This window comes from Rhinopithecus bieti, unplaced genomic scaffold (assembly GCF_001698545.2).
Source record: "Rhinopithecus bieti isolate Rb0 unplaced genomic scaffold, ASM169854v2 scaffold_7681, whole genome shotgun sequence".
In the NCBI taxonomy this organism is placed as follows: domain Eukaryota; kingdom Metazoa; phylum Chordata; class Mammalia; order Primates; family Cercopithecidae; genus Rhinopithecus; species Rhinopithecus bieti.
In genome coordinates, this window is record NW_016806571.1 from 1,233,570 (window position 1) to 1,246,015 (window position 12,446).

The following is a 12,446-nucleotide window of genomic DNA, read 5'->3' on the forward strand; positions in this document are numbered from 1 at the left end:
AATTGTCTCAGATTTAATCAATGCTAGTTCCTACAAGCTGGGTCCCGTTTCTTCTTAACATGCCCAGGATTCTTTAAGTGTCTGTCACTTTCTGGTTCAAGAAGTGAATGTGCACTGTCTTTTAATGGGCTCTGTCAGATTTCCTTTAGTTGCCCTAGAAATACCATCTCTCTATTGCCCTCTTGTCTCAGTTTGACACTTAATGGACACTTTGGAAAAGCACCCACCCTCTGGACTAGTCTCTCTCAGTATCTGAATTTAAATACATTCTCAGGTGATTAAATCATGTGAAACGGCAGACTAGTTACCGAATCAAATCTTCTCTGTTCTGTGTGCACTCTAAAAATGGGAATGTCAGCATTTGGACAGTTCCTCAAATGTCTAACATGTGCCCTTGCTTCCATAGCCTCCCCTGGTGACAGATGTGGTGCTGTTTGGCTGAGAAATGAGTTGAGTTAGTGAAAAGACCTGTGGAGTAGAGCCTGCACACCTCCAGCAACATACAGATAGAAAGAAACTTGAGCAGCTTCAGACCACAACATCATAAAGCCAAAGTGTTAAGAGGGTGCCAAGGACCCCCACACAACCAGTTACTGATTTAAGGGCAGTAAAAAAAGTGTATCCTGATATCTGACATTGGTCTCTTAATAACTATGACTTTAGAAAAGTCATTCAACATCTCTGATTTTCAGGGTTTTTTAATATTATTATTATTGTTATTTTTATTATTATTTGAGACAAAGTCTCACTCAGTATCCCAAGCTGGAGTACAGTGGTGTGATCTTGGCTCACTGCAATGTCTGCCTCCTGGGCTCAAGTGATTCTCATGCCTCAGCCTACCAAGTAGCTGGGACTACAGGCATATACCACCACATCCAGCTAATTTTTTGTATTTTAGTGGACGTGGGGTTTCACCATCTTGCCCAGGTTGGTCTCAAACTCCTGAGATCAGGTGATCTGCCCGCCTCGGCCTCCCAAAGTGCTGAGATTACAGGAGTGAGCCAACATGCCTGGTTGATTTTCAGCTTTTTCATTTGCAAAAAAATGGAAGATGTGACACTGCCCTGTCAAATTTAAAGAGGTTTTAATGAGAATGTGATTCTAAAGATAAATAATATCTTGCCAAAATACATGTTCAATTATTTGAGTTACTGTTAATATTCACTTTGCTGAGTTAAATGTATAACATCCACATTGTGTAGGCTTGTCTAGAAAAACCTGCAACAAAATGGCATAGCTATCAACTGTATTTAAATTGCAAAAATGTATCAATTTCTTTATATGACAGAGGAGATTGCCACAATGATATGTGGAATAAAACTATGTCAGCATCTCTTCCGGCACCCAGAACCCAGTGTTTTAAGACTGCAGCCAGAAGAGGAACTCAATACTACTGTGCTTCATGGTTGTTGTTCTGCCTCTTGGCTGTTTATCTACAACGGTTTTCATCAAGAGAAGAGTTGACTGTAATTGGATTCTCACAGGCCAATATAAAGGAAGCTTATTGAATAGAATTCAGTCCCTGATGCTTCACACATTGATGCTATCTACCTTGTCCAGGATACATCATACTTTTGACACATGGTGGCCAGGATGGAAGGGATGGTTTTACTCAGTCATTGTAGCAGGGGCCATATAACCTATGCAGTAACAACTTTCTGGATTCACTTTTCTCACAGGGAAACAGAGCACAAATGGAGCATTATGGTGTGTGAAAAACATCAGGGTGTCACTCTATGTTGGTTCATCAGCATAGAAAAATGTTTCCCAGAAGACAAACAGATAGAATCCACTATCCTGCCAAGCTCCTTGGCTCTGATTTGTGCCTTATTTTAATTATCTCCTCTCTCACAACTCTCTTCTTGAAACCGAAATAACTTTACTACTGGATATTGCACCATCAGGTTAACTGATTATGAATTTTTGATAACACAGCAATGGGAAGACCAATAACAAATGCATGTACCATGCCTACTAAATATTTACTGTGGGTTGTAACCAGCTATCTCAATGCATGCCATATAGCAGGTGCTCAATACAGGATTATTTTTTCTCTTTGAATACATTTAGTTTTAAATAGGTGCCTTAACAAAGACGATGTTTTCTAGATTCTGAAAAAAGTCAAGTCAGCAGAAATAATTTGATTCTGATACAGTATAGGTTTCCTGAATTGATCTTGTGATGTGAATTAAGAAAGTCAGAATTCTGAAAATTATTTTCTACAGCCAACTACTTACTGCAAAATGTTGTTGACAATCTCATTAAATGATACAAAGATTCCCTAAAGGTGCATTGAAGGATTCCTGCTATCTGACCTCAACTGTGAGCAGCAGAAGTAAAACACAGCTGTAATTCATTTGCTACATATTCCAAGCTAATGAGAATAATGACCAAAAGGAAGTATTTAAGTCGAGCAGCATGCCAATGGCAAAGTTCCAGGGCAACATGCATCCCCATCACTAGATTAGTCTCGAATCATGAGGAGCCATACATAAACTCTGGAAGCGAATAAGCTATCTACGTTTTACCTCCAACATCATTAATCCCTCGGTTTTATCCACTTTTAAGAACAGCATTTGAAATAGAATGCCTGCAGTAAGAAAGCACATGTTTGTCTAGAATAAGGTAGAAAATAAAATGTTGATACAAATTTTTATTATTAATTACAACATGTGAATTATATAAAGTAATGACTTTCATATTTTGAAATGTCAAGCAAAGTTTTCCATAAATGAACCTGCTACTTAAGAATATAATCTTCACCTTTTGATCTTCTCTCATTAGTAAAAATAAATATATGTATAAAATGTTAAAATTCTTATACATAGTTACATATGAGGAAATGTGACATATCACATAATGAATGATTTGTCAACATTAGACTTAAATCTTTCTACTAATGATGATACAGTGAGCTAAATCTTTTTCATGATATGTAGGTCAAAGCCCATAATGTTTAAAGTCAAAGCAATGTATCAAAGTAAAATTGAAGAAACTAAGTTTAGTCGTTTATTACCAATACATTGAAGACTTATAGAAAACAACATCTTTGTGAAAGCAGAATAACATCACTTTTGCTTTATTACTGTTTCTAAGATTTCTAAGCTTACAGATAATTCATTGCAACTGATTTTTATGCAAATGATATCTATTTTTAGATATTTCCATCAAGCTGCAATGAGACTTTATATTGGGGAAGTATTAAAACAGTGTGTATATATACAAACACACACACACATATATACGTATATATATGTGTACATATACATACACATATGTATATATGTGCATACATATATGTATATTTACATATATATAATTTTCAAATATAACATAAATTTGCTAATTTTGATACAGGTGCTAACAGTAACTAATGTGTTTTATGTGTTTACCATTCTGTCATTTAAATGAAGAAGGCATATGTTTGCTCTCCATAAGAAAACGGGCATGAATGTAGTTTTTATTTCCTTACCCAAGGCTTTTTAGTTGGAAAGGGTAAATGTTTTCAGTCACTCTTAATTAAAAAAAAAAAAATGGCTTTCCACAAATGCCAAAAAGCTGTATCAGTGGCAAGGTAGTCTTGATGATTCTTGGAAAAGCTGAGATTTAATTCTTGGCAACGGGAGGAAGGTCATGCTAGAGTTACTCTTTTCATGCAGAAATACAAACAACAAGCATAGAGTAACTAATGCAGTTTCCAGTAAGCACTGAAATATTCAATAATTGAAGGCTCAACACTATCAAATTGAAGTATTCGTGTTCCCATAACAAAATATTGTCATTAAGTTTTAAGGCTTAACATTGAGGTAACATATATGGAACATATGCATTCCTGAGAATGGATTATAGTGCATAGATAAGAAAAATGTATTCTAGTTAAGTGCCAAGATGATAATGAATATTCGGGACTCAGAATAGCTTTGAATCAGAGAGCTACAGATGCATTGTCTCCTAATGGTGACTTTGCTTCTGTCTTGCTTTTCCACACAAGTGTGTTATTCACTCAGAAGCCAGATAAATCATTTTAAGACAAGAATCAGTGCGTGTCATTACCTTTGCTTTGGATTTTTTTTTATGAGTGATTTATTCTGCATGGGACACTCTTCCCAAGTCACTCATGGAGTTTACCCTCTCATGCCGTTCTAGTCTCTGCTCTGATGTCACCTCCTTTAAAAGGCTGTCCCAGAACACCTTAAGAGCAAATATACCTCTCTGTTGACTCTGATTTATTTTTCTTAGCACTTTTCAGTACCAGATACTTTAGTATTTGTTTGCTTATTTGCATGAAAACAAGCACTTTGTCCATCTTGGTCACTATATTCCCAAACCCAGAACAGGAGCTAGCACATCCTGCATAATTAATAAAAATTTGTTGAATAAATGAATGAATATCAGATGGTCACAATAAACTGATCTGAAAACATAAAACTCGCTAATGGCCCAAGTCAATTTACAGTTGAAACAGTTCATAAATGCTTGAATTTGAGAGACAATTAGAAAATACTTCAAATTTGTTAGACCAGTTCACGCTACTAAGGAAATAAAAATCTCTTCAAACTTTTCCCTAGTCATCCTTTTCAGTGTTTAAAAAAAAAAAAAAAAAGCATAAACATGTGAAGACCAGAACTATCTCATGAAAATAACTAACTTTTCAAGGTTTTTTTTTCCCCCAGTTGTTGCTGTTTATTGTTTGTTTTTCTGTATTCATGGTTTCCTTCCCATTCCTGAGCTAGCATGCCTTTATAACAGAAGTAAATTTGTTGATCGAGTTTCTTTTCCTAAGGATTACTTGCATTTTGAACATGATCTCTTACTGCAGAAAAGAAAGGTTTTCTCCCTTGTCAAATAATTCCTTGTCATAATTAGACAGCAATCTTCTTGTATATTTCATTCTTCCCTGTATATCCCCTTGTTGGAGCACACCGCCTCATATAGAATCCTTGCTCAAGAAATATGAGCTTTTGATGTTGTTCAATGAATTATTCAAGACTTAGGTGCAAGGCATATATGTTAGCAGTTTCTGGGATGAGAAGAGGAGAAGGGGGGAGAACCTGGAAAAACACCTTGCCACCAATACAATGTAGGGTCATGAAAACTCATTAGGCCAAAAAATTTTGACTCTAGTAGTATAAGGGGAGGGGAGTTGCAGGATTCAAGGGAATTCTTAAAGTAAGGAACTTTCTAGGCATCAACATAAATGCCTGCAAAATTAGAGGTTTCAGTATTGAGATTCAGCCTCATTGGAAAAGATATTCTTTGAAGGAAGCCAGAAGAAACAGCTTCATATAAAGAACATAAACTGTACAGAATGAGGGGAGACAAAGTTAGAACAAGAAACTTTTTTAATGAGTATCAGGTCCAAACATAAGGCAATTCCATGTTTGGAAGAAATGAGAGTTTCAGATTAGGCTTGGCTGTGGCAGTGAGATAATGGATGGTGGAAAGATGATGGGTTTCCTAGAAAGTGGCACTAGAGATCTGAAGAAGTGAGAGGCCAGACTGTTTTAAAGGCCTGTGCAAGGCAGACTTAGCCACAGTTCAGTAGTTAGTACCTGTTTGACCCACAAGTTGGGAAGAACATATATAAAATATGGACTGTGTGATTCTCAGAACCCTAGGCACTCCAGGAGTGGTCATGGCAAGTACTCCATTAACAAGCAGAAGACTGGGGATATCTGGAGAAGAGCCTAGATCTGAAAAAGAAGGCATGGACAAGTAGATCTGGAAACATAGGTTGGGAGTTAAGAAAGTTTCTATTAAAAACAAACAAATAGCTGGTTGTCGTGGCTCACACCTGTAATCCCAGAACTTTGGGAGGCCAAGGTGGGCAGATCACTTGAGGTCAGAAGTTCAAGACCAGTCTGACCAACATGGTGAAACACCAGCTTTACTACAAATACAAAATTTAGCCAGCTGTGGTAGTGCATACGTGTAATCCCAGCTGCTTGGGAGGTTGAGACACGAGAATCACTTGAACCCGGGAGGCAGAGGTTGCAATGAGCTGAGATCACGCCACAGCACTCCAGCCCATGCAACAGAGCAAGACCCTGTCTCAATAATAATAATAATAATAATAATAATAATAATAATAATAAAGGAGGAGGAGGATCCCAATGAAACTATAGAGCAGAGCTGCCCAATATACCTTTCCCAATGAAGCAAATACTCTATATCTGTATTCACCACATGTGACTGGTGTAATAGCTACATGTGGTTAGTGGCTACCACACTGAACAGCACGGCTATGGTGACTTTAGGTCCATGAGCTGATTAGACAGACCACATCTGGGGTATGAATGGGGCAAAGCATTGCAGGATTGGTTAGGAGTATGCTTCAATTTTCGGCAATACATATGTGTATACCCATATTAGTCTTATTTTATGTCTTGGTTAATCTGGGACCTTGAAAGGAGCTAAGCCTTTAGGGACACCCTTGCATAAGTGTTTTGGAGATCTGGGGTCGAGTCAGAAGGGGGAAATGGTAACTAACAACACACTAGACTATGAGCTCTCTGAAATCGGAAACTTTGGTTTTGTTTCATTTTTGTTTTACACTGCTGTATTTGCAGCATTCAGAAGCTAGGCACTTAACAGAGCTTCATTTAAATAATGAATGAAAATGCATCATGTCTGATATCCAGCATCAATGAATTGGTGGAGATGAGATGCAGTGTGGGAATCTGTGATGACTTTCTGCTGGCCCTGCAGAAACTTGGACCACCAACAGGGGCATCAGTTTCCTCTTTGCATAAACTTAATTCTGGTTACTCTGGTATTTTATTATTACTAAGGAAAAATAACAATAATTGCTACTGCCATATGCAGCATGGGGAAGATTTGACAACCTTGACAAGATTGATAAAGGACAGTGTGCTTTCAAAGGAATAAGTTTCCTTACCTACTTTGCAGAGGTGTGATGAGAATTTATAAATATTTGGTCCTTAAATGCTCATAAAATTCCTTGTTAAATGCCACCAGACTGTGTTACAGAAGATGATCCTTTGAATGTTTACTGGATGTAGTTCTGTCAGCCAAGAGGCAGATAATCACTGTGGAAACGTCATTTGTACTTTTTGTGTGTTTCTTTACGTTTGTTTCCTTTTTTCTGACTACAAAAAAAGTGGATGTTCATTAAAAGGATAAACATTTTAAGGCAGAAAAGTTTCATGAGAAAATAAACAGAAACTTCAAATCAATTCCATATAATTATATATACGGATATGTATCTATAATCTGCATCTTCCTATCTCCAGGTCTCCAGACTCATACACACATTCACATGAATTTTCAACATTTTGTTCTATTATCTGTATTTTTGAGTGTTTTGTGTGCATTAAACAAAACAAAAATGTTTAACAGTTTTGTATCCCACTTTTTTGCCTGTTATCATGATGGTGGATAATCTTCTAAAACATGATAATTAGTTGGTGCACATCAATTCCTTATAGGAATATTCTATATTTTCCAAATATCTATTGTTAGAAGTTTGGGTTGTTTTTATTTTTCACACTATGATAAATTTTGATGCAATAATCATCATTTTACACCGGTATTTGTCCATCTCTCTTCTTTTCAAATTTTAGATAAATTTCTAAAAGTGAAACTGTTGGAGCAAAGAGTAAATTTCTATTAAGGTTTTGGTAAATTTTGCAAACTGTTATAGAGTAAGGTTACCCCATTCACACTCTCATTAAAAATGTATAAAACTTTTATAAAAGTCATTCCCTCTAGTATTGAATTATATTTTAAAAATCTATTGCAATGTGATGAGTGAAAACTTGATATTGCTTTAATTTGCATTACTGATTACTTGTAATGCTGATCTTTTCAACACATTTGCTGGTCTCTGTAAATTGTTCATATTGAATGCCCACTTCTATATTGGGGCATTTTGCAAAATTCTTAAGAACTTTTACAAGGTGAAAATATACACTACCAAAATATCTTAGTTTACTGTTTGCTTCATACATTTATTTTATTTTAATCAATACATTATGTATCATATATCTACTACAGTGATCTTTGTATGTTTTCCATTGATTTTAGTTTTGTCTTTAAATTTTCTTGTACAAAAAAAATTATTTCTGTCACTGTAAAATACTGAAAACAAAACAAAGCAGAAATCCACATTGACCTTCACTTAATTCTTCTTACCATACCCACCTTCAAAAAATATATTTTGTTAGCTCTTAAAGTATCATTGCAGATATGATCTACATATTTAAAAATGTACATATACAATGCATATTTCCTTTTTTTACATTTTAAAATAATTTTAATCATATATCTACATTGCAACTTATATTTTACCAAACTCATATCTTGGATATCTTTTGGCTGACTTATATTTTGAAAACCTATGGTCTGTACACATACATACACACATACACACACATGAGTATTTTAGGTAGATTTTTTGGAGGTTATCTTTAATTAATTGCACAGGAAAAAATCTGATGTTATTACTAGCTTATATACATAACAGTTTTTTTCAACATTATATCGTGAATAATTAACTGATTCCCTACTGGTGTGTGCTGCTTTCTTTTCATACTTAGATTCGAATAAGCTCTGTATTGTAGTTTAAGGGTAACTAACATATTCAGTTAACATGTGTTTTAATTATTGAAACAATTCAACTATCTTTTAGTTGTAGTTTTGTAATAACATATCCATAAAAACTTTGGTAATTTTATCACTCATTGTTGCTTTGTGTTTTAAAATTATCTATGTTTTCTTCCAAATACACTTTCAAACCACTTTTTCAAGCCTCCCTTGTCCCTACCAGAACAAATGAAATAATCTAATTTAAATCTTGATTGAGATTATCTTAAATCTCTACATTGATTTAGGAAGACATTCATTCTACAATGTTTGATATTCCCGTCTGTAAACATGGTATATATCTCATCATGTTTCACACGCCTAGTAATTTTTTTCTTTAATTTCCATAAGTTATCCACATTTCTTATCAAGTTGTTTCATGTATTCTACATCTTGTTGCATTATGAATAGCATATTTTTCATTCCATTGTCCAATATTTTATTGCTGGTATATTGGAAAGGTTTCAATTTACTTCATAATAATTTGAATCATATTTCAGGTAATTATCTTGTGTTTCCACAGAAACAAGTCATATACATTGATACCTGTCTTTTCATTACCAATAGCTAAATATTTTATTTGTGTTTAAGTCTCTTTATCTTGATCAGTGTTTAAAACATGAGATAATAATAGGGATATTAGGCAATTTTCTTATAAGCATTAAGGAAGTTAAAATACCTTCAGTATTTTCCAGTAACCATGATATTATCCTTAATAACTGAGAATTAACATCATGTAAGTTTAAAATAGATGTCATGTCGAAAATTACATCTATCCATGCTCTTTTAAAAAATAATTTATTTCCTAATATCAATAATGAAATAATCCTACTTGGCTGTCATAAATTATTCTACGAACGTACTGTTTGTAAATAATTTATTTAGAATTTTTGCAACTGCATTCATAAGTTTTATTAGTCTATATGGTATATTAATTATAGTTTGCTTTTTCAGTGATTTTAGCTTCCTATTTTGTTAATCTTTCTATATTTTGCCAAGTAGTCAAATATTTTACATGACATTAGGTTTACTTTATAAAATAATAATCTAAAAGGAATCCTTAGTAAAACTGTCTGACCCTAGTAAGACTTTAATTATTTTTGATTCTTTCTAATAGATATTAAACATTTCTATTTTCTAACATTTCCTGAATCACTTTTTTATCATTTAAGACATTCCTGTAAAATTAACATTTTCATCAAAGTTCTTGTATTAGTCTAGATTTTACACAATAATTTTACTACTTTTTAATGATTACTGCATCTGTTGAAATATAGCTTTTCATCCTAACGCTATAAATCTATGGGTTTGCTACATTTTTCTTAATGAAAATAGCAAGTTGTGTGTCTATTTAATTCATTATACTCTTTATTATTCCACAGAATCATCTCTTCAACTTATTTTTCAAATGCCCTTTCTGCATATATCAAATCAACTACTTTTGGTATTTTTTCTTTCTCTGATGCCCTTAAGCTTGTTGTGTTATTTTATAGAAGTGAAAACCTTAGATTAGTGACATTTATTTTTGTTAATGAATAATAAAAGCATTTAGGGCTGTGCATTTGCCTCTGAGCATAGCTTTGGAAATAATGTATTAATTTTGATAAAAAGAATTTTTATGGTAGCTGCATAGTAACTGAATAGTTTTTCCCTCATTTATCCAAGTTATTAATAATAAACATTTCCATTTTTTCTGCATTTGTTTTGTTTTCTAAAGTTTTATTTATACTTTCCAGTAATAGGCCTCAGTGGAATTGAGGCCAGAGAGACTTTTATGTTCATTGTCGTATTTTTTAACATTGTAGTGTTTTGTCCCTGGTCTAAAAAGTGATTGTTAAAGTGACTATTTCATCAGCTCTTAAAAAGATAGACTCTGTGTTTATAGGGCATATATTTCTGTATAATGAGTTTAACTGTACTATAATAACAATTGTGTTGTTTATAAAACTCCAATTTTAAAATATTTTATTATTTTCTACTACATGAATTTATTTCTTTTAATACTACTTATTCATTCAAAAGCTGAGTGTTTCTATCAACTTAGCCTTGTATTCATAATAGGCTTTATTTATTTGAGAAAAATTATTTCATGCATAATGCTTTTCACTATGGCGTTGTTATTATTTTCAGTGAAAACTACTCTCTTTATCCAGTGTAGTGTGAGGTTAAGAAATATTGATGAATTTGGTCTTATTTCTGTCACATTGTTTTTTGATTCTTTGTTTAAAATTTGTACATTTGTTCTGTTCCTATTTTCTCGTTACATATACTGTTAATTTAAAAAAAACATACTAATGATTTTGAAAGAATAGAAGTGTCTTTAGAATAACGAGTTTGATCTGCAAAAACCAATTCCCAATATTTCTAAGATTATAAAAGTTATGAATAAAATAATGATTTTTGTCTTCATCATTTCAGGTAAGTTACTTTATTCTTTGCTATTTCATTTTGAAGTTTTAGATTTAGATCTCCATAACAGATGTGGTTATCATTTGAATTTCAAGAATAAATTTAATATCTGCATTTTAATTTGTTACCAAAATCTAAATAATTATAAAGATACCTTTATCTCTTTTAGTGCTCAAGACTAGAATTTTCATATCATGACTTTCTAAATTTAGTATTTCTCAATTTTTTTCTTTCCTGGCTGAGATTATTAAAATTTTTGTAATTGAAACCATGGGATTATATTTCTTTGGGCTTCTAGAAATAGCTATTTCATTGGGTACATATTTATTTTGTTGAAGCCTTTTTCCTTAAATTTATATTCACATTGCCCTAGGAATCTTTGTTTGTTTGGCTGTGTGATATGTTTGTTTTGACATTTTACCTCGGGCAGGAGAAATCTGAAACCACGTTGCTTTTTGTTCATTTAAAATCTATCTGTTTTTTTTATAGCTAAATTTTTAAGCACCTTTGTTGCAAACATTTTTTTTTTTTTTTTTTTACCCATAGACCCCATTGGTCTTTCAGTTCAAGTAATTTTTTTGTCCATTATATGCCTCATTATTTATTTTCTTCTCTGTGTATACCTATTTTTCATAGGTTGAATCTCATCTCTTCTATTTTATATGTAATGTCTGCTTTCTAGCCATTTTGATATTTTTTGTTTTTCCTTTGAATGAATGGAGAGCATTTTATCCTCCTCCTCTGCATGATTCAATTTCCTGAAGGGTCAATTCTAAAGATTAATACCTCTGATTTTTATTATTAACCTGTCTTCAGAGCAGAGTTTCTCAATACCAGCATTATTAACATTGGGGCCAGATAATAATTTGTTGTGAAGGGCCAGCCTGTGCATTGTGTAAAATTTAGCCACATCCCTAGCCTGCACCTCCTGGAGGCCAGTAGTATCCTTGCAGTTGTGACTATCAAAAATATCCCCAGACATTGTCCAACATTTTGGGGGAAGGAGAGGGAATTGCAAAATATCCTCAGTTGAGGATCATTTACTAAGACTTTGACAGTATTTTTATATCTTACCTTCTCTTTATATGAATCTTCATCTGAGACTTTGCTTTCTCGGACTCCCTGTCCTTGTTTCATTGATGCTTTAATTACAAGCTTGTTTGTACATTTGCCTCTAAGCATAGCTTTGGAAATATTGTACAAATTTTGATAAAAATAATTTTTATGGTAGCTGTATAGTAACTAAAGAGTTTCTCCCTCATTTGTCCAAGAGTTATTCGTAATAAATATTGCATTTTGTTTGTTTGTTGTCTACCAATATTTCTAGAGTGGGCTTTTCTTAGGATTTCTCATCCATTCATCTCCATTTCTTTCCATGGAAACGGGTAAGGAGACAAGTTCAATCTGTAATTCATTTATATTATACAAAAGGG